Here is a 25,058-nt window from a genome sequence, read left to right on the forward strand (position 1 = left end):
ATTCAATAATATATCTCAATTTCTTATTTATCATCAATAATTAAAAATAAATATAGAAGTTGTTCCATGATAATGTACTTAACAATTCATATTGATATTAAATTCTAAACAGTACGAACTTACCTGACCAAATCATAGAAATGTCAAAGTAAAGGGGTTTTTTGGTAATTTTTCATTCTCATCGAATTTCTACTCGATCTTGATCTAAATTAATAATTTCATTCAATTTATTAGTTTAGATAGTAAAAAAATTTATTTTATGCAATTTAGATATTTTTGGCATTTTTAAAAAATTTCCCCTAATATTTTAATTTTATTCAATTTAGTCCCTAAGACTAAAACATTCAATTTAACCATTTTTATTACAAATTCCAAACAGCCAAATATTTTTAGCTTCCAATTGAACCTATTTTTGCAACAATTTCACACCAAGTCCTTGTATTTTTACTATTTCAACAATTTAATCTCTAATCTACAAATTCAACAAAAATCACTTAATAAAATACTTATAAATAAAAAATAATACAAATCCATCCATTAACATATAAAATCACTAAGATTCAGTAATAAAAACATTCAAAATCTTTAACAGTTTCAAAAATGAAGGTACGGGCTAGCTAGACCTAGTTCCAACGATTTCAAAGACATAAAAATTATAAGAAACAGACTCAAAATGGGCTTACATGCAAGAATTAAAAATGACCAAACTTCCCAAGTTGAGTTCCCATGGTGTTTCCGTATGCTGAAATGAAAAGATGAAGAAGAAATGGCTTTTTCTTCTTTTAATTTTTGTTTTAATTTCATAAAATCTATTACATTGGTCCTTTCTAATTTAATAATCAAGCCATTAAATCACAAAATGCTATATTTACTATATTTTGCACCTTTTACAATTTACTTCTTTTTCTTTTATTAACTTTTTAAACATTAAAATTTCTTAACCAAATTTTAATACAACTTTAATAATACACTGTAAATATTTATTAAAATATTTATGGCTCAGTTTATAGAAACGAGGTCTTGATACCTTATATTCTAAAACCACTTGATTTTAGGGTCATACCACTTGGACCTAATTATTCAGTCAAATACAATAATTTGCCAATTTAAAATTTATTTTAATACCATATTTGACACGCAAATATTAAATAAAAATATTTATGAACTTATTTGTCGGATTTGTGTCCCCGAAACCATTATTTCTAACACCACTAAAAAATGGGTTGTTACATGGTAAGTTATGTTTAAGGTTTATACGAGCTTACTAAGCACTCGTTGCTTATGCAATTTATTTCCATTGTTTTATAGATTATCAGAAGCTCGATCGGTTCAAAAATTCGTCAGAGATCTATCACACTATACAGAAGTCGATTCGACAGTTTTTGAGTATTTTGACCAAGGTTTATAATGGCATGTATATAATGTTGTGTAATGGTGCTTTGATATGCTTATGTTTTGAAGATTATGTTTGGTTGGTGCACTAAAGTGTTTTCCAAAGGTTGTCATTTTTGGTCACTTGTTAAGGCTTGTAAATATGGCTCTTATGATATGCTTTGAATGGTTTGAAAATGGTTATATGTGGTATGTTTTAGTACCTATATGGACAAGGTTTGTATGGTTGAAATTTAGCATATGGACATGTTTGGCTAAGTGATGTTTGGATGAAAATTGTGGTGCCTTTGAATGGCATCTTGGTTAGGTGATTTAGGATGCTTGAAATGGTATGTTTATGCAATTTTGAATGGTGTTTGAACCCGTTGAATGTGTGCGTAAGTGGTTTGAGAAGTTATGCATGAAATAGTTTGATTTTAGGTAAATTTTTGGTTTACATGGCTTGGGACGTGTGACATAGCCATGTGAGGCACACGGCCTGGTGACATAACCATGTGTCATCTGCGGATTTTTTTAGGGTCCAAGTCAGTGAGTTATACGGCCTGACACATGGGTGTGTGGGGCAACTCAGATTGTTACACGGCCTGGCACACGGGAGTGTGACACGGGCGTGTGACACGGCCATGTGACCTACTCAGTGAGTTACACGGGCAAAGGCATGGGCTGGGACACAGCCGTGTGTCCCTTGTTCGAAAGTTAGACAACATGGAGTGGTTCGACACGGCTTGGCCACATGGCCTTGTGACCCCTATTTCCAATTTTTGCATATTTTTCCTAAACTTTCCAAATTGTTTCAAATTAATCACGAATTGGTTCTAAGTTATTTCTAGGGCCTCGAAAGCTCGATTTAGGGACGATATGTATGATAATGAATGGTTTATAATATATTGAAATTATTGAATGTTATTATGTTTAAATATTTCCTGTTGTACGGTAATACTTTGTAACCCTAATCTGACGACAGAGACGGGTTACGGGTGTTACATGTGTTTCACCCCATACCTATGCAAAACATTGGTGACGAGTTTGAAATCAAAATGAGACCCCTCATCACTGATGTTGGCTCGAGGCGTACCAAATCTTTTGAGGATGTTCTTAAACAAGAACTTCATCACTAACTTGGCATCATTGGTAGGAAGGGCCATAGCTTCTACCCACTTGGAGACGTAGTCAACTTGCCACTAGTATGTATAGGTTTCCAAATGAATGTGGAAATGGACCCATAAAGTATATTCCCTGTAACACCCTGAATTTTGGGCCTAGAAGAAATAAGTTTTGAACAAGGGAACAGTTAGGAGACTGCACATAAATATTTAGTTGTGCAAGGAAGTGACATAAATGATTGTCTGCTTCAGTGGCTAAGTGATTTGGGTGTGTACGGGAGTGTTTGAGAAGCATGGGTTCACGTCTTGGCTTTTGCAAAATTTTTAGTTTTGCTCTTAAATGAATCTGGACACTGGCATATAGACCTTATAAATATTAGTGTCTGTTTTATGACACAAAAAGAGCTTGTGGTCTAGTGGCAAGGTGACGTGTGGTGTAACTGTGAGGTCTGAGGTTCAAGTCCTAGGTTGCGCATTGGAGTATTTATTTTGCTACTGGAGCTGTGTAGGAAGTGGAGTTGGACTGAAACACAGCTAAGGGGTGTTTGAATGAAATTTGAATGGAGTTGTTGGGGGAGTTGAGGAGAAATTGGTTGAGTGTCAAGGAGGGATAATGGGAGAGATTTTAGGAGAAAATCAAGGGAAGTGAGGGGAGATGGGGGTGGTGCCGAAAATTGGCTTGTTACTTTGGAAAATTCGGTTACTGGGCATTCTGCTCACTTTTGGCTATACTTTTCATGCCGGTTTTGTGTGGTGTTCCCTCTCCCTACTTGAACATGTCTATTTTTGCTAAGTTTTAGGGTACCTCTCAGGTTCATTTTCTTTTGACTGCTCTTCTTCTTTTTCACCTATTTTCTTTTTGGCCGAATATACTCTCCTTCCTCATCTTTTTCTTTTTCCTCTTTCTTTTCTGTTTCTTTCCTCTTTGATAGCAAATACACTTTTCTCCCCTTCTGCCCTTTTGAATTTCTCTTCTCTACCATTCCTTGTCCTGCTTCACTGCTACCGTTTTGCTTTTTTGGCTTTCCCCTTCTTTCATCTTTTCCTTTTAATTCCTAGTTGCCGAATCTCTCTTTTCTTTTGGGGGCTGACCGTGTGTATTGTATTTCTTAGTTTGATTCCCTTTCTTGTGTTATTGGCAAAGGTAATAGTTTAGTGTTACCTTCTTACCTGTTGATTAAGTGCTTATCCAGTTTCAGTTGGTGCTTAGGAACTTTTCAAAGGGTTGAATGGTTGTGATTACTTTTGGATTGGTGAACGTCCCTCTTCACTCGATCAAAAGTTGTGGTAAGTAACGATTGTGATAACTTTTGTTTATTCGATTGTTCAACTCCGTAAGTGATTAATTGGAGATTATTGGTTAAGTGTAGGTTTCATAGGTGTGGGAGGTTTTCTCAGCAAATAGAATCCAGGTGTGTAATCACACACCCCCTTTACTGCAAATCGGTAAAAGCCAAAAAGCCAAAAATGACAACGTTCGAGGCCATATGAGCGTACGAACGCTCGTATAGTAATCCGATCCCATGAAACATGGTGTTGGACTGTAGAGGCCTCCATGAGCATTTTTATGGGCTTAGGCCGTAATGGGCCACGTTGGGCCAAAATGGGCTATGTGAGCTTAATGGGCTCATGGGCCCCACAAGGATGAAATCCATGATTTGTGGCAAATGCTAGACTTGGCTATGTAGATCTCATAGCCGTGTCAAAATCTGGGTAGAATGGACCGCACGAGTGTGTGGGCCCACTTCGACCGAGTAATGGGCCTTGGGCCCATTTACACTCTTATGATCGAATTACCCCCATAGGGTAAAATGACTGTTATATCCTTAGGAGATGAAATGGCTGATATGGCCTTATGTTATGTATAACTGATTTGCTCTATGATATGTATGACTATGAATGAGTATGACATTTTGCATACACGTATGATTTATGACATACATACTGCATGGGGTTCAGATACTGTTGGCGGGTGGGTCGATTTTATCCCTACATGGTGTGTTGGTGGTATGGGGTGGTGTGTTGGCTATATTGGGATGGGTTGCATTATCACACTGTACCGATACTATATTGGTCTAAGTCCCACATTGTTACTATATTGGGCTAAAGCCCTGTAACATCCCGATTTTGGGCCTAGTTGAAACAGTGGTTTCGGGACAAAAAATTCAATGTGATAAAATTTATTTTTATTATATTTTTGTGGTCTATGATTTCATGGAATGATTTTGTGAAAATTTCGTTCGAAAATTTTGACGTTTGGGCACTCAATTTAGGAAAAAGGACTAAATTGTAAAAAGTGCAAAAGTTGAGTTATACATTTTAGAGGTGTCCAATTGTTATGAAATTTTAAATTTGAGGCCCTTATATGGTAATTAGACCATTGGTTAAGTTGGTGGACAAAAATGGACATGGTTAGGCATGTTTCCAAAGTTTTTCATTAAGGGCATTTTGGTCATTTAGTTATTAATATGAATTAAAAACAAAATTAAAAGCCACTTTTTGTCCATCTTCAAGATTGGGCCAAATTTCATAAGGGGGGAAGCCATAGTTAGGGTTTTCAAGCTTCCAAGCTCCTTAGTAAGTGATTCCAAGCCCCGTTTTTAATGTTCTTTACGTTTTTAGAGTCCCGGTAACTTGATTTAGCTTATTCTAGCAATAATTTAACCTAGGGTTTATATTTGGAAAAATACCCATATGTGAAATTTATTTATTTTGATGTTTTATGGTAGAATATAAAGCTAGAAATTATGTTAAACAACTTTTGCTAAGCGATTTTAAGTGAAAACGAGTAAAACGACATAATCGGTAAAAATACCTAATGTTCATAAGTAAGTGTTAGAGTGGGAATTTGATGTTGCCATAGAAGGGAAAAATGTTCAGGATGTCATAAAACATAAGAATAAGAGATGAAGTTTAATTTCTGAGCTTTGGCGCAAAAGTGTAAATATGGAAAAGTTTAGGGGCAAAATCATAATTTTTCCAAAGTTTGTGTCAAGGAATGGTTTGATGAATGTGAGTATTAAATAAGCTAAATTTGCTATTATAGATCAAGAAAGACGTGGAATCGACCTGGATCGCTGAATTGCAAAATTACTATATTTTGCACCGAGGTAAGTTTGTATGTGATTAATACCTTGTTTTTACTTATGTTTTAACATTTTTATAAGATATGATTGAATATGGGACAATTAATTGAGGTGAATTATGAGTTGTGGCTGAATATGGAAGAGTTGGAAAAATGTTTAAAAAAAAAGTGAGAATTCATGGTTGAACCTTCAGAATGGGCCGGATATTGTTGGAAATATAGGTGGATGCTATGTACTGATTTCACCCGATATTAATGAATATAAAGGTGGTTGCTATGTGCTGATTTCATTGGATACCAATGGTTATATAGGTGGTTGCTATATGCTGATTTCACCCGGTACCATTGAGTATAAAGGTGATTGTTATGTGCTGATTTCACCGAGTACTATTGACTATAAGGGTGGTGTTGTGTGCTGATCCACCGTGTAACTAAGATTATTTTGAAATGTTCATCAGAAACTGATTAATTGAAAATATATGTGATGAACAATGTGTTTGATCTTTAATCGACCCTTTGGTATGATAAAATGAAGTAATGAAATTAAGAAAGAGTAAATTTAACGACAAAACAGTTTAGGACAGAAACAATTCTGTGATTTTGAAAATTCACCAAAAATGGTGAAAATTTAATTAGAGGTTTGATGAGATATGAAATTAAATCTGAATGAGTCTATTTACATATAAAGGAAACAGAGTAAGCAAGAGTTAAATATTTTGAGATATTTGAATTTTAGTGGGACAAGGTCAGAATGATTTTGAAATCCACTATTCTGACTTTGGAAAATCACTAAAAATTGTACAAACATAATTATGGTTTGTAATTTACATTTTTAAATTTCTCAATGAGTCTATTTTCAAGAGAAATAAATGGGAACATCATTTGAATTATGTACAAAGAGATAATTAATTTTTAGTGAAGAGGGGTCAGAGCTATCGAGCAGTGAAATAGGGGAACTTTAAAGAATAAACTATACTAATTTTCTTAACCAAAACTTCTAAAAATCTTATGGTAAGAAGATATATGAGTCTAGTTTCATGCAAAATTTATAGATCTTAATTTGAAGTTCTGTAGCTCTGGATAAAAATAATTTAGTGACTATGACGCGAATAAATAGCTTATTGGAACTTGAATAAATAATGAATTTATGTGTGATTATGATTATATTATTTATGGAAAGATGCTAGAAACTTGTTTATTAATTACATACTTACTTACTAGGCTATATGCTTACTCTCCTCTCTTTTCCCTTGTTTTATAGAATCACCAAGCTAGCTCGGGATTTGGCGATCGTCAGAGATCCATCTACACTATCAACTTTCTTTTGGTATTTTGAAAACATTATTTTGAAATTATGGCATGTATAAAGGACTTGGTCATTTTGTTATGTGTCATAATTGATTTAGCCCATATTATTTGATAGTCCATTTTGTATAAAGCTATCGATGTTGGCGAATATTGTATGGGTTGTACGTGTTTGATAATGCCATGTTGAGTTGATAAATCTGATATTAAAAAAAAAGAAAAATTTAATTTGGATGAAATTTCAAGTCTCAATTTTTTATGATTGATTATGTTAAAGTTCGGTAATGCCTCGTACGCTGTCCTGGCGTCTGACATGGGTAAGGGGTGTTACAGGCCCACAATGTACTGTTACTGAATAAGGCTCAGGCCCAGACTGTCATTGCTCATTGTATACTGATTGTCTGATAGGGGATTACACATTAACTTTCGTAAACTCAGTCTTTCCTTTTAACAGTGCAGGTAATCCTCAGTCTTAGGCAATTTGGTGCTGCGAGGGACTCGGAGGTGGCCACACAACTACGACAGTTCTACATTTGCTTTCATTTAAATTTAATGTTTATGTTGGGTTTTTTTAATGTAATAAGGCCTTTAAGTTTGTTTAAATTTTTAATTGGGCTCTTACTTTCTTATTCTAAACTACTAGTCTAGGAGAAGACGCATTTTCAAAATAATTACTATTTTTAAAGACACGAGATTTAAATAACAGAGTTTCAAAAGCTTCTGCGATTTTAGATTAACTTATTATATCAAAAGCAAATAACAAGGCAAACGTTTTGGCTAGATGATTTGTTAAATTTTAATTAAGGGGTTTTTAAAACTTAGAAACAAATTTTTAACAAGTCTAATTTTCGAAAGACACTTCAATGTGACATGCCAGATTCGACCATAACATCTAGGCCGGGTTTGGGGTGTTACATTCCCTATACATCAAACAACTCAACCTCTAGAATGTTTTGCAATGGCATTTCATGTCTTCTTAAAACATTACCAGTTCTTTGACATCGATCACATGCATTATAAAAGCTATGGGCATCTTTGAGTGGACTTGGCCAATAAAATCCTGATTGAAGTACTTCGGTAACAATTCTCATTCCTTCAAAGTGTCCTCCATAAGGGGCTGAATGACAATGTTGAAAAATTTTGTGTATTTCATCATCAGGGGCACACTCCCTAATTACCTGATTAGCACATTGCTTGAATAGGAAGGGTTTCATCCTAGTAATAATATCTTGCATCATGAAGGAATTTCTATTTTTTTTGGCTGTTAAGATCAAGTGGTAGCAGACTGCTTACTAAAAAGTTCACTATATCGACATACTAAGGTAATGATGTGGCGGCCAACAGTTGCTCTTTTCGGAAGTCTTCCTTAACAAGCTTGACATTGCCATCCTCATTTTTAGCTTCTAACCTAGATAGATGGTTTGCTACTTGCTTCTCTGTTCCTTTTCTGTCTCAAATTTATTGATCAAATTCTTGTAGCAAAAGAATCCACTTGATCAGTCTCAGCTTTGCGTCTTTCTTGGCAACTAAGCATTTAATTTTAGAGTGATCGATATAAACTATGGCCCTAGTGCCTCCAAGATATGATCTAGAGTTATCAAATGCAAACACAATAGCCAATAATTTTTTCTTAGTAGTAGTGTAATTTAGCTATGCTTCTGTTAGAGTGCTCTGGCATAGTAAATAGTGTAACACCCCAAAATAGGGCCTATGCATTTTAGGGGTATTTTAGGAATTTTAGTCTTAGAGTGTTCGAAATTTTGTGACATGTTTTACCCATAATGTTTTCAATTATGGTTTTTAGATAATTAAATTAATTTTTTGAAATGAGTTTTCAATACCTATAAATTTAGAAAAGGGATTGATTTGTAAAAAGGTCTAAGGTTTAAGTCTTTATGAAGCAATTAAACCAAACTAAAAAAATCAACCTATTTTCCTCTCCATCTTTATAAAACCCAAGATAGTTCCTGTTACCGTTTATGTTTTAATGTCCCTTGCTCCTCTACACCCCAATCACTCAATTTTGATTCCCAACCTTCATTCTATTGATTTTTTTCTTTCCTATAACATTAAACCTTCATAGAATTTCAAGAAAACACCAAAAAACGCCATACTTTTCTCCATTATCAAGCTTTCGGGTTTTTGATCAATAACTTGGTTTTTCATCATCTAAGGTAATGGTTCAACTTCTAATTAGTTTTAAATGTTATTTAGTCTTTAAAACTAATTTTTTAGCCATTAAATCGTATGTTTTAAATAAAAGTCAAAAATTGGGTTGTTAATGGTGAAATTTAGGATTTTGAGTAAAAATGTGATTTCAAAGTTTTTTTTCAATTAGTTTTGACATGGTTAAAGGGTTTCTAAACTTAATTTGAAGTTTCATTAAGGATTTCTTGAGTTTTAATGAATTTTTAGAAAATAGTCATAAAACATGTCGAAAAAGTCGATATCATGAATTGAGTAGTTTTGTGTAGTTTAATGGTTGAGAATTAGTCGTAGGTGAATTATTCGATGAAAAAAAATAGTTTTAGGTGAAAATATTAAGTGTAGATCGAGATATTTGGATTTCAAGTTGGTTATGTTAAAAGTTTCGACTACATGAGAACACAACTTAAGCTTATGTTTTTGATTGCTTATGGTGTGTCCTTAGCTAATTTTTTTATTGTATTATTGTGTGAATTATTGTGTTGAAGCTTCGGATTCGTTAGGACCTTCTACGAGTAGAGATAAAGACAAGGAAAACTAAGTTTGAGCTTTCAACTTTTCGGCGAAAACGTAATTGGTGAGTGGTTGGGATAATTACTTGTGGACATGATCCAATGGATTTTTTGAGAATTTAGTAGTAGCCTAAAGCCCTACTCTAAATTTCAAGTGTAAGCTTTATCATACCTATGTTATCTTGTGAATAAAGTGCTTATATGTTTGTGAATATGTGAATTGAGATGAGATGCTATAACATGTGATATGTGGTTTTGATAAATATTGTAGAAGTGAAAATATGCACATGTTATGTATAAGTTAAATTTTAGTGATAGTGTTTTGCTAAAGATGTAAATATGTAGTGATTGTGCGCGGATAATCGGTAAGTGATATATGTTTAACTTCGGATAATTTGGCCATGTGATCTTGATACTATTAGATATAGTTGTGGTAGCTGTCGTTACGACCACCGAATTTAATCCCCTACTCAACCGATATTAACTGGTAATATAGAGTAAGTACGGAATCGTCCCACGAAGAAGCTCGTGTTAAACCTATTTGAAAGAGAAGAAAAAAGAAAATTAAATCAAGTTAATATAAAAGTATGCGAGAAAGAAAAATGGGGGGTTTTCTAATAATGCTCTTTGGTAACAAATAAAATTTAGCGTAAATTGTAAATGCTGAAAGGTTGTCGAATTAAGAGAAAGAGTGCTCAGTTAGTAACTCCTTAATCCACCTAGCACAAATCCTTATCGTCATTTAATTATTTTATTAATCTAATCTAGCAGCAAGGCTTAAGAAAATCACTTACGAAATGAATTCTTATCTCAAATAAATTCAAATTCAAATAGAGAACATTCACTTGAATACCTACCTTTAATTTTTAATTAAAAGTGCACTAAGTATTTTAGAGATTTCACCTTGCGTTAATTGAAGAAAATCCTCCAGCGGCTTCCAAAATTAAATCTGAGTTGCTTCAATTAGCGGCATGCTAATTTGTTATCACTGACTCTAAGTTTAATTAAGAAATTCGATTACTCAATTGCTCTTAGATAATTATAAGAAATGTCCTAAATTAGGTAGGCGATCAATCTAATTAATTTAGAGACAAAACTCTTTGAACAATAAAATTTAACAACTCAAGAATGCTAAATCCGAATTTAAACAAATAAACCTTCAAATTTCTTGTGCTAAGTTTCATAAGGGTCTAACTGAGCTTAATTAATTTAGCCACTCATAGCAATCGAAACGAAACAAAAATCAATTGTAAACAACATAAATTACAGACTGAATCTCGGAAAAGAAAAATCCTCAAATCGTCGAGTTTCCCTTCTCTCGATTAGCTGGAATTCTGGGCTGTTACTTCAATTTTTACTCGGCTTTGCTGATTCAATTTCAGATTTCCCTTTGCTCGAGTGCCACGCCTCTCTGCTACTGTGTGTTCCTCTATTTTTTCGACTCTCCTCTTTTTTTCCAGTTGCTGTCACTACTATTTAAGGAGTAATGATATTAACCTCCCATATTTCAAATAAAATTTGATCTTATCCCCCTTTATCCTAGCTGAAACCGTCGCACAAGAATAGCTCCAGCTCATGTAGAGTTCCATTTCAATTTTACTTCTTAAAGCTGCACATAATCACTTGGCTTTAATTAAAATCAGTCACCACTCCAAGAGGGAAATTAAATAATTCCCTTGCTGATTTTGCTGCATATTCATTCTGCTGTTATTTAATTGGACCGAATGTTGTTTTTTTTTTGTTTGTCCAATGCCAATTTAATTTCTTCAAAACCAGCAAATGATCATTCCCATCCAGCAGCTTTAATCATGCAAATTCATTTCCAAATCAAGCCCATACGGACATCCAAGTGTTCCTTACCTGCGTATGAAATAAAATTAAAATTAAATAGTTGAATTTGGGGTACAATTAAATTAATACGGCATAGAAGGTATTCAATCAATTTAGGCAGAATTATAACTTAATTAACCAAAAATTAATCAACAATTTAATAATTTAATTGAATAAGTTAAGCTCAAAATTGAACTTAACAAGTTGACATGCCATAGGATTGTGATTACTCATCTATATGCACAGTGATTTTGGGTGTTGAGGCTCTCAGACATGTTGGAGGGTTAAGGGAATGTGGGCTAAGCTCCATTCAGCGGGACATGTGAGGGGCAATAAGGAGAGTGTTAGCTTTATGCTTCACTTTTGGGACATGTTTGACTTTACGAGTCTATGTTTGGTGTGTTGGAGATCCGCGTATCCGGTGAGTGATGATAGAGCTCACTTTTATGTATCATAGCTCAAGTGCCAAATTATCTTAAAATGTATATATGTGTAATGCGATGTATGCCTAAATGAGTATGTGACCATTGTGCAACTTATCTATAAATGTGTTTTGGATATTGTGATATATTCTTGAACATTAGGTGATTATATGTGTAATAAGATATATGCTTTTAAGTGAATATGTTAACATGTAAAAGAACTAGTAATAATGCACGAGTAAGTATAATATGACACTAGAGTTGGAACTGTTGAGGTTTTGCCATATGGTTGTTTCATTGATGCTTGATGAACTGTTTGCATTGTGGTTATTCTGATCATTCACTGAGCTTGTTAAGCTCACCCACTCCTTTTAAACCCTTACAGATTAGTAGAGAGCCAATGTGAGTGATTTGGTTTCCGAGAGGTGATCAGTAACAACCCGTTTTTTAGTGGTGTTAGAAATAATGGTTTTGGGGCCACAAATCTGACGAGTAAGTTCGTAAATGTTATTTTTAAATATTTACGAGTCAAATATAGTATTAAAATAAATTTTGAATTTGTAATTTATGCTATTTGAATGAATAATAAGGTTCAAGTGGTATGACCCTAATGTCAAGTGGTTTTAGAAAATGAGGTATTGGGACCTTGTTTCTATAAATCGAGTGGTAAATATTTTATTAAATATTTACGGAGTGTTATTAAGGTTGTATTAAAATTTGCTTAAGAAATTTTAATTTTTAGATAATTAATTAAGCGAAAAGGACTAAATTGTAATAGTTGAAAATGTCATTTACTAATTAGTTTAAAGGTGTTAATTTATTAAAGAAACATAATTGAATAGCCTTAATTGGTAAATTAACCATTCTTAAAATAGTGGGAATGTGTAGGTTTGAATTTACTTTAAATTTATATGTTATTTTTTTTATTAAAATAAAGTAAAAGGTTAAAATATGAAACGTAAAGCTATCTTCCTAATTTATTTTCCTTTTCCTCTACCGGACGCCATTGTTGGGAAGTTGAAGCTTCAGTCTTGCTATGGTTAATGCATGTAAGTCCATTTTTCATTTATTTCTTATAATTTTTATGTTTTTGAGATCGTTGTAATTTGACCCAGTTAACCCGTACCTCTGTTTTCAAAATTATCCAATTTTTTAGAATGTGTCATGAATGAATTTGAGGTGTTTGTGAAAGTTTATGATAGATTGTTAAGCTTTGTTGTGAAATAGATCTATTTTATTAAGTAATTTTTGATGATTTTAAGGTATAAGGATTTATTTATGAAAATGGTAAAATTAAAGGAAAATATTGCATATGAATGATAATTATGGGCTGTTATAAAAATAGGCAAAAATCGGTTTGCATGAATTTTATTTAGAAATGATGAAATTGCAATCTTCGGGTTTAGAGACTAAATTGCAAAAAGGGTAAACTTTAAGGGTATTTTTGTAAATTTTCATTATTATGGGTTATAAGATAAATCAATTATTCTAAATATTGGAATGGGATTAATTGAATAAAAATGGTTAATTTGCATGTTTTGAACTTAGGGACTAAATTGTATGAAAGTAAAATGTTGTGGGCAATTTTATAAAAAATTCAAAAATGACTTAATTGCGTAAAATGAATTGATTTTTCTGTTAGAATTAATAAATTGAATGAAATTATTAATTTAGATCAAGAACGAGTGGAAATCGAGGGGAAGAGAAAATTAGCAAATAGCCCCTAAATTTAGTTATTATTGCAATTTAGTTAGATAAGTTTGTATGAACTACAATCACTTAAATGTTGTTTAAATTGAATGTTTATTATATTGTTTAAAGTAAATGGATTGATAGATAAACATATCAATGATGAATTAATGGATATCGAGTCCTAGTTGAACCTTAGGAATTCTTAGGATACAAATGACATGTCATTAGGGATTTCATGTTTCGGGTGCTAGTCTTGAATGTCCTACCAATGGCTTAGGTCCTGCATTTGTTGCGGATTCTCCACATCTTGTGTGACCAGCATTTTGTAGCTTACATTCCGACCCACAACTTGTGTGAGCATTCATGTAAAGGAAAGGTTACGGTTATATGTAAAGGCACACTTCGTGTGAGCTTTCCTGGGTATCCGATGTAATTCTAGATGGTTTAACGGGTAAGAAAAGGGAATGAAATGATAAGTTCACAATTGAGATGTAACATGATGTTATAAAAAGATTGATGAATTAAATGATGTACTTATATATGAGAAATCTACTTATGCTATGGATTAACTCATTTATATTATGGACAAGTGTACTAACTTGTGATTTGGTGATGTTATTTAGGCTTATACTAAGCATTTGGAAACAACAAGTAAGCTAATTAAATGAAACAAGATCATATGGTAACAATGATGAATTAAATGTTATGTTTATATATATATGGTTGATTTCATATGTATCATGAACAAGTATGCTAACTTGAAAGTTTGATAGTGTTATATAGGATTTATTAATCTTATGGCATTGGTAAAGGTTTATACTTATTTTATAAAGTTCATTATTTAAATGGAATATTATGTTTAAATTTTATACGACCTTACTAAGCATTCATTTCTTACGTAGTTAGTTTCCTTTACTTTACAGATTATTAGAAGCTCAATCGGTCGGAAGTTTGTCGGAGATCTATCGCACTATCCAATGGACAATTCGGTAGCTTTTGAGTAAATTTATTAAGGTTTATAATGGCATGTATAGGGTGCTTTGTGATGGTATTATGGTGTATGTTTGAATAGTTTTTTGACATGTATAAGCTTTGGAAAGCTAGGTTGGTTTGGTACATTTTGATGCCTTACCAAGCTATGTGATATTGGTTACTTTGACGTGCTTGTTTTTAAGGTTATCTTGGCATGTTGATAATGACTTGAAAATGATTACTTGAGACATGGTTAAGTTTATTTATGAGCTAAATTATCATGTATAGGTCTATTGTATTGATGGCTCATGGTAGTATTAATGGTTGTTTTATTACGCTTGTGTCTTTGAAGTTTATGTTATATGATTGACTTGTAATGCTTGTTAAGTAAAGTCATCTTAACCACTTTTAGTTATTGAGATAAGTTCTTTTGGTCTTTTGGTAGGCTTGTAATGGTTGAGAATGGATAAATTGAGATATGTTTTGGTAAGGAATTAAGTTGATTATGATGCTTGAAATAAGGAAATGTTTACTTATGTTGGCATGTTATGATTTGGTATGTTTCTGGTGCCTTTGAATGGCATACTGGTTAAGTAAATTAGGATGCTTGAAATGGTATGCTTATGCAACTTTGAACCCCTTGATTGTGTGCACAGATGGTTTATATAGTTGTTCAATAAATGGTCTTAGAAATGGTTTGATTTTAGGTATATTTGGGTCCACATGGCCTGAGACATGGCCGTCTGACTCAACCATGTAAGACACACGGCCTAGCAACACGGCCGTGTGACTCAACCATGTGAGACACACGGCCTGGCAACACGGTCGTGTGTCATCTGATGATTTCTTTAAGGTGCAAGTCAGTGAGGTACATGGCCTGACACACGGGCGCGTGACACGACCGTGTGGCGCTACTCAGAGAGTGTTACAGGTAAGGGCCATGTGTTTTTAGTTTGAAGGTTGCATGGCCTGCGATACGGACATGTGTCTCAGCTATGTGAGGCACATGGTCGTGTGACCCCTATTTCCAAATTTTTATGACTTTTTCCTAGACTTTTCAAATGATTTCGAATTGGTCCCGAATTGCTTTTATAGTGTTTCTAGGACCTTGATGGCTCGATTTAGGGACTGTATCTATGTATATGATTGATTTATGATTTGATTATGTTATTGAATGATATTAAGTTTAATTTTTCTCGATTGTATGGTAATGCTCTGTAACCTTAATCCGGCAACGGATATCGGTTAGAGGTGTTACATGAACCAAGCAAGTTTATTTATTATTTTCGTTAGTTTCCTGTATTTATTTACATTTTGGGGAATGAGGTAATATAGTAGACTTATTATAACCCTATTGATTTCTTGACATTTATGATGCTTTTTGGTTCGGTTTATAAGGGTTACATGTTATTGTTATGCTTGGGTTCATAGATATAAGGATGGATTAACATTACTTGCTCGAACACGATTTTGTGATATTGAACTATCAATTAGGCTATTGAATGATTATTTACCGAAGTAATTGATGTATGATGTTTAGAAACTAAATCGGAATGGATTAATTACTTTTGTATGATATATTTTTTATGTTTGTAGTAAAGGTATCGAAAATTAGGCTTTAAAATCGATACCTATGTGTTTTGAAACGTGCAGGGAGTCAACATAGAGAATTGGTATATATACCTTTGTTCAAGTATCAATAATCGAGTTAAAATATCAATATTTCATTGCAGGTACCGATAATTTTTGAGACTTTGGCTTTTGATTGAGAAATAGAATGCAAGTTTGGTATCGTTTTTCTAGGTTATATCAATACCACTTAAAGAAAATATTGATACCTTAGTGTCAATACCAATACCTATAGACATGTTTTGAAAATTTTGTTATATGGACCTTATGCATGTTTTATTATTATAAGACAATTTGATATATGGTTACCATGTAACATTGATAACTAACAAGTATAATTGACTTAAAACCTATAAGAATCCTAAAATGAAAGACGCTTCGTTTAGAATGAACTTTTACTTGTTGTATATGACATGAGATGGTGGTGTGGCATCCCGTATTCGGGCTTGGCGACCAAGCCGAGTATAGGGTGTTGCAAATAGTGTGAAAAATCTTACCTATCTGTTGCCGAAGCACTGCTCCAACAACAAAATCACTCGCGTCGCATATGAGCTCAAATGGCAGTGACCAATCTGGGGCCACTACTATTGGAGCAACCACCAATCACTTGTTTAGCTCCTCAAAAGTAGATAGGCAGGCATCATCAAAAAGGAGAGGTTTATTTTGTTCCAACAAAGTACACAAGGACTTAAAAATCATAGAGAAGTTTTTGATAAATCTCCTATAGAATACCTAAGAAGCTCTTAATTCCTTTAACACTCGTTGGAGTTGGTAGCTTCTCAATCACTTCGATTTTTTCCTTGTCAACTTTGATTCCTTTATTATCGTTACTGACCACGTTGACACTTCCCTTTTTTGGCACACATTGGACTGAACTCACCCTTTTTTTTCCAGCATCCAACCATTGGATTATCTCTTTTTTCACCATCTCCTTCATAATGGAGTTCAACCTCCTTTGCTTCTCAATAGAACTTCAATGGCAATTTTCCAACAAAATTTTATGCATGCAGATTGTGGGGCTGATTCCTTTAATATTTGCGATTGTCCATCCTAATGCTTTTTTGAATTTTCTAAGTAACACTAACAATTGAACCTCTTGCTCATAAGTCAGCTTAACAGATACAACCACAGGCAGTGTGTTATACTTCCCCAAATAAATGTAGTTTAATTGAGCAGGTAGAGGTTTCAGCTCTAACGTGGATGGTTATTGTATGGAAAGTTTGGTAGGGCTGGAAGCTTGAGTAGATAAATCTAATGTGTCAAACCTATTTGTAGGTCTATTGAAAATTAGTATAGATTCTAGCAACTGCTAGTGGTGTCCTAATGGACCTTCATCATCAAATCAACTGAATCCAATCCACTATGCTATTTTTCATGGTATTTTTTCTCAAAATCCTCTTCCACAACAGAGTCTAACAAACTGATAGCAATATCATTAGCACATTTTAGAGACTGGAAAACATTAAAAGTTATTTTTTGATCATTCACCCTCATAGTTAATTCACCCTTTTGAACAACAATAATAGTCCGCCTATTGAAAGAAAAAGTCTACCTAGAATAATAGGCACATCTTTGTCAGCTTCACAGTCTAATACAATGAAATTAGCAAGGAAAATGAATTACCTATCCTTTCCAGGACATCTTCTATTTTACCTTCTGGGTGTGCATATGTTCGATTTACCAATTGCAAGGTCATAGTGGTGCATCTTGCTTCACCAATTCCCAACTTTTTGAACACAGACACGGGCATAAGGTTTATGCTCGCTACTAAATCGCACAAGGCCTTCACAAAAAAATTTGTTACCAATTGAGCAAGGTATTGTGAAGCTTCCTAGGTCCTTGAACTTTGGAGGCAATTTATTTGTCAGCATAGCAGTGCACCATTCATTCAGTGCGACTATTTCAAATTCTCTCAATCGTCTCTTCCTTGGAAGTATGTCTTTCATAAACCTGACATAGTTAGGATTTTGCTCCAAGGCTTCCACCAAAGGTATATTGATGTGAAGTTGCTTAAGGACATCCAAGAATTGCCTGAATTGTTGGTCGTATCTGTGATTCTGAAATCGTTGGGGAAATGGTAGGGATGCGTGAACTTCAAGTTGTAGTGACTTTTTTCCCACCAGGAATTATGTTCACCAGTGCTATTTGAATTTGCTTTGGCATTGCTTGGTCCAATTTTGACATTTGTGTTACTCTTCTTGTATTGTTCAGAGTTTTTCTTTGATCAGATTCTGAATTCGTTGTTTCAACAACACTCTTGTCAACTCTATCTAGTTTTGTGCCACTTCTAAAAGTGATTGCTTTACAATGTTTTTTCCCATGTGGTCTTCCATTTTTGGTATCACTAGGTAAATTTCCTTGTGTTTTTGAGTTCAAAGCATTATCTATCTATCCTACTTGGTTCTCTAAAGCTCATAAAGGTAACGCTTGGCTCTAGATCACAGCATCGTTCTTGGCCATATACTCATTCAATAGATGAGGAAGAAGATGATGTCTGCCCTTGTCGAACTCATTGTTGAGGTGGTATAGATTGATGGAAAGTAGGTGGGACATTCATGGTATTGGGTCTAACAACTATGTTGGAATTTACATCTCCTTGATTGTTCCACCTAAATTCCGGGTGTTGCTTCCAACCAAGATTATACGTGTTGGAATAAGGGTTGTTGTTCATATTGAAGTTGCCCATATAGTAGACAAATGCTGGGTTTGAGGGACACTTTTTAAAAATGTGATCCTCACCAAAGTAAACACAAGATAACCTAGTTGCTTTCAGCTCTTTCACCTCACTAGACTTCTGCATCGTCTTTATCATGTTGGCTAAAGAAGATACCTGAGTAGTAAATGATGTAATCACATTCAGTTCAAATGATCCAACTACTCTCATGCCAGTTCCAGCTCTGTTATGGGGTATTGATAATCGTTATTAGCATTTCTCTCTGAAATCTCGTATGCTTCATTGTAGGACTTGTCTAATAGAGTTCCATTAGCTGAGGCATCCACTACCATCCGTGTATATGCATTCAAACCACTATAGAACATCTCCATTTGGGTCCAATGTTGAAATCCATGCATAGGACACTTCCTAAGCATATCTTCGAACCTTTCCCACGCTTCATATAGTGTTTCATCCTCTAGTTGCTTGAAGGATGTTATGTCATTTCTCATTTTAACATTCATATTGGGTGGGTTATATCGTAGTAGGAATCTTTGAAAGAGATCATTTCATGATTCTACTATTCCATATGGCAAAGCATTGAGCCATGCTCTAGCATGATCTCTTAAAGAATAGGGAAACAACTTGAGTTTTAAGGCATCTTTAGGGACACCTTGCTATCTGAAAGAATAGCAGGCCTCGAAAAAAATTCTCAATAAAATCTAGGATCTTTAGTTGGTGAACCACCAAACTGGCCAATTGATTGAAGCATCTAAAACATTACAAGTTCCATCTCAAAGTGGGGGGCTTGAATTTATGGTCTTATTATTCCAAGATTCAGGTCGTCTAAGATAGGAACTATATGCTGTCTAATTGGCCTATCCTGATCATCAAACATCTGAGCAACTGGAGTATTATCATTGCCAACTCTTGGATTAAGTATCTCATTCAGACCAGGTTGATTGTTACCTCATTGATTCATTGCTCTTTGTTTTTTTCTCCTCTTTTGCAAGGTCTTTTCAATTTTTGAATCTAAGGGATAGAGTTTTTCAACATGAATGCCTCTACGCATACAAATAGTAATAGACTTGTTGTGATCACAAAATAAACAAATTAACAGCTAAAAATTTAAAAATTGCAATAACAAAAACTAAAGTTGACAATCGCCAATCTCTAGAAACAGTGCCAAAAACTTGTCGCATGTGAATATGATGTGTGAATTGTGCAAGTATACATGTTGAATCAAGTAATAAACTGATGAGTGTGTATCATTCCCACGAGGACTGGATGGGTAATCTTTGTCTAAGTTACCACAATTGAATAGGAAATTTAAATAGTATTAAACAACATTTAAATGAAATTAAAATGGGATTAACACATTAGAAATAAGAGTAATGAAGTATACTAGTAGAGACTGGAATTGCAACACTTCAAACAAGAGTACTAAAAACTTTAGCCAGATTGGAATATTGATCGTAAAGGCTGGTATTCCTAAGGGAATAGTTCTAACATATGAACAATGATGTGGCAAAACTATGGCAAAAAAATGACGTGGTTATTCACCCATAATGCACTATATGTCTATAAGCTTGGGAGTAACAACCACTACTAAGGATAACCCTCTAAATCGTATAAGGTAAGACTCTATTTCTAGAGTTTACACGAGTTCTTCATTCAACACTCACTTATATTACCCATCTTTGATCCAGATAGCCTAAACCTATCGGTATTAAGCTATCTTAAAGCTCCACGAGCATTCATCAATACCTTAATAAGAATTTAAACAAATACAACAGTTGGATAAAACAAAAAAATGAACATATTAATCCACAAACATTAGTCAAAGTTTAAACATCATCCAAAGCAACCCCCAGTCGTATGAAGTTAGCTCATGGCTGGACTACACAAATCTAAGTTTGTTCCTATCATTAACATCCCAGATAACAGTTTAAAACCGAAGAATGGAAACCAACTGTTGAGTGCTCTCATTTCTGACTGGGTTGTTGTCATTTTCTTCACCAACATTTCTATGGTAACTTCTCATAATGCCTCGGCAAACCTCCATCCTCTACAATCCTTCTTCCTTAAACCTGTCATTCAGCCACAACAAGATCTTTCCACAAGCAATTAAAATTAAAGATGCAATAAAGTAATCACCATCTCAAGCTTCCAAATCCAGTGCTTAATTGACAAAAAAATGATCATGCAATTACCTAAAATGAAGCTAATTTTACTTAAGTACAAGCAATAACTAAGTCTAAAATTATGAGCTATAAGTCTTTTCAATAGGCACACTTTAGTCATATAGACACATTAACCATTGAACTGAAAGATCATATCCATATTGCATACGAATCATTCATGCGAGTTCATCATACATACATTTCTCACAGAATCATTACATCATGTATTTCTAGCTTATTTTCACAGGAGGTTCTAGCATGCATAATACATTTGCTAGTGTTGGCTTAGGGACTCACCTACCTGTCTCTTTAACAACTCTAAGAACCATATTCGAGCTTTTGTCGAGTATATCAATAGCCCCTATTTGACAAAACATGAAAAATTATCAAGATCTTTACACTTCACTCACTTTCTTTCACTTTAAACATCAGTAATCTCTAAAATAAGACTTTACCATACTTTCTTTACCTAGCTAAACCGAGCTGCTCCTTAACAGCTTAGTATGAACCATATGTTCAACTCAGCTTGAAGGATGAGAGGAATCCTCTTCATTTCTCCCCTTTTTATTAACAGAGAATACTCCTTGAATAAGAAGAAATTTCCCCCATTTCTTACCCGGGTTACCATGATATTTTACCCTTGTCCCAATAAATATTTGACACATCTCCCAGTCCTTACAATCCACCAGATAAATGCTTGACAATTGTAAAGAGATGTGCACGGGAATGTTTGATAGTCGTTATGTTAGAGCATAACTGGTATCTTATTACACTTGGCGCATCATGCCTTATTGGCGACGAACCTATTATTTGAGTTTCTTTAATACCTTACTAGAATTATTTTTCCTAATTTTCCTTTATAATGTAATTTCTTTGCATAGTCTAATATTGGTTACACGTCCACTTAACACGCCGAGAGCATTAATGTGGCAGACAACACTTCACCATTTGTACTAACACTTAGTTTACTTATAGAGCTCACCCAAAGATCGAACGTTAGTATACTTTTAAGGAAATCTTTTTCAAACATAATGGCCTCGAACTTAGCTTAGAGGAGTACCTCACCCTTCTTCTAGTCCTATTATCATATGAAAGGAAGAGAGAAAATATTTTCTTACTAACCTATCTTAAACAGTTAACTCAACCCAATTTTTTATTGAAACTTGTTAAACATCACATCAGTCATTAGGTGGTCTTTTCCAAATCTACAATTTCTAAGAAAACTAATTGAGTACCTACCTTTGGTCCTTAACTATCTTGGTTTTCATTTGGTTGGTTCCTAATTATTTTTCCATACATCTTGACTGGCTCAAAGCAAACCTTTTACGATACTCTACATTGTTGACATAAACTCACATCATAAGGATCATTTCCCTTATCTATAATGGAGTCCGCCCACTCTATGTGCCAGCAAAGCTTTTGGGTGAATCCTTCCTTACCAGAAACACTTTCTGATCACTATGTGCCAACCTAGTGTTCGCCAACATCAAGGTGCCGCAAGCGTGCTCAAAAGGGTTCTTATACTTAGTCTAGTTCTAACACTATACATATTTGAAATTTATCTCATCCGGCTTGTTTCCCTAAATAGTATCCAAACACTAAGGCTTCTTCAAACGGGGTGTTACAAAGCATGACCCTTATCAATGGCCCAAGGGCATAACCATGAAAGCAATCACCCTCAACACCTTCTCAAGACAAAACATTAGCTTTTTTGGGTTTTTTGTAGTCATGGGGCATGAAAGGTCACTCTTTCTCCACACTGATACAAGAATAATTTCTGACTTACCCTTCTATACTATAGAAATTTTTATTTCATTGATTTTCACCAGATCTATGGAAACACGAAAATATAAACACTTTTTCATGCCCTTTTTAACTCAAATTCATGCAGTTTCGGTAAAATTCTTCTCGAAAAATGTATAATAATTATAAAATAATTAAATTGCACTCAAATTATGAACATGTTGAATTTTAATTAATTTTATATCAAATTTTGATTAATTTTGATTATTTTCGACAAATTTGCACAAAGGGCGAAAAATAGCTCAGCAAACATTGTTAGAAGCACAAAACCGAGAAGTAATTTTAAAGCATCAAGGAAAATTAATTTTTCAGCCTAAGATGGTCCAAATTATGTGTATTAATTCATAATATAATTAATTTTAATTTTAATCCAATTTAATTTGGGTTAAATAAAGTATTATTAATTAATTATGCAAAGAGGCCCAGTTGAGCTGAACCGAGAAAACTGATCCAATCGAGCACTGGGTAGCCCAAAACCGTCCCACATGCTGACCCAATCAGTTTCTTTTGCTGATTATTTGCCTTGAAAAATGGCCCATGAAGACTCCATCTATTTGCATTCAAACCCTTCCACTATTCATGCCTTTCAACATTTGCCCCTACCTAAAAATAGCATTTTTGAAATATTCAAACATGCCACATGTGTGGCCGGAAATGGGGGGAGTCTTTGTCTGCTGATTTTGCCTATTTTAGTAGCCTTCTCAACCTATAAATACCCCCTTGGTTGCTCACTTCAAACAAATCTCAAACCCATTCATTTCTTCACTTCTCTCTCATTTTTCTCTCTTCATTCCCTTCCATTGTTCTTCATTTTCTTCTCCCATTCCTTTTCCAATTTCACCTCTTGAAAAAGAGTCCTTCAACCACCATTTGTAGAATCATTCAAGTTTTCATAGAAGCCTCGGTTCAACAAGAACAAGCGGAGAAGGAGGAGCGGAGCAAACTAGTCAAGCCTCGGAGAAACACCAGATTTGATTCTTGTTCTCTATCCTTTTAATTTTTTTTCGTTGTTATGATGAACATGTCTATGAATATTTGTGATATTGATATGTTTAATTTAATTAATATGACTTAAATTTAATTCATGTTAGGTTGATTGCATGTTGTCCACTTAATTTATTAAAATTGTGTTTGTGTTGTATGCATTAACACATTTGCTTATTAAAATTTGTTTAATCAGTTGAATTGACATAGAGATATAGTGAAGATATAAATAGATTTTGGTAGGTAAGTATGTTCATAAGTTAGCAAATTACTGAGTTGCCGTGAATTTATTCGTAACAATATGATCATGAGTTTAATAATTCTAAGTTAAGAAATGTAATTAATCTAACACAATTATGTCATCTTGATTAAAATAATCTTTTGAAATTGTGCATTGAAACTTTTATTTTATTTTTATTTATTTTACTTAGTTAAAATCCTAGTTGTTAATCACCTACTCAAATCAAAATATTTTTCTTCACCAAAGTGTTTTTGGAATTGCATTCATAACTAATTCTTTTCACAGTCCCTATGGGTACGATAGCTCGACGCTTACTTGTCACTTTATTACTTGTTGCGATTGTGTACACTTGCACATTTATGTCGTTCCAAGTTTTTTGCGTCGTTGCCGGGGACAGTTTTAAAAATTCATTAGTTGTAAATTTGTTAATTTTGCATTTTAGTTTATTTTTCTATTTAATTTTAACTTAATTAAATTTTCTGAGTTTGTTTCAGGTGTTTATGACTATTGACCGAATGATCGATTTACTCCCCATAGACCCTGATATTGAAAGAACTTTTCGACCATGACGAAGACAAGCAAGCCAGAAAATGACCGAAGAGTTGAACTTCAAAAATCTGAATCAAGGAAATGGAGCAAACCCTGCTCAAAATCTTATCTTTATTGCTGATGATAGGGATAGAGCTTTAAGATAATATGTCATGCTAGTATTTCATGATCTTAATCTAGGTATTAGGAGACCCAAAATCGAGGTACAACAGTTCGAGCTGAAGCCAATCATGTTCCAGATGCTTTAAACAGTAGGCCAATTCAGTGGAATGCATATTGAAGATCCTCACCTACACTTAAGACTGTTCATGGAGGTGAGTGATTCTTTCAAGTTAGCTGGAATACCTGAAGATGCACTACGATTGAAGTTGTTCCCATATTCGCTAAAGGATAGAGCTCGAGCTTGGTTGAACTCATTGCTACCAAATTCAAATTCCACATGTCAATAGTTAGCAGAAACATGCCTCATGAAGTATTTCTCGCCTAGCAAGAATGCTA

At 33.9% G+C, this 25,058-nt stretch overlaps 1 non-coding gene across 1 annotated transcript; it reads left to right on the forward strand.

Moving 5' to 3' along the window:
- The first annotated feature begins 19,208 nt into the window (after positions 1 to 19,208).
- On the forward strand, positions 19,209 to 19,315 carry LOC121216622 (small nucleolar RNA R71). Its single transcript, XR_005912802.1, has one exon. It is a non-coding gene; the product is annotated as a small nucleolar RNA R71 (small nucleolar RNA).
- The last annotated feature ends 5,743 nt before the right edge of the window (positions 19,316 to 25,058 follow it).

The sequence above is a fragment of the Gossypium hirsutum genome, chromosome D04 (genome assembly GCF_007990345.1).
Source record: "Gossypium hirsutum isolate 1008001.06 chromosome D04, Gossypium_hirsutum_v2.1, whole genome shotgun sequence".
Lineage (NCBI taxonomy): Eukaryota > Viridiplantae > Streptophyta > Magnoliopsida > Malvales > Malvaceae > Gossypium > Gossypium hirsutum.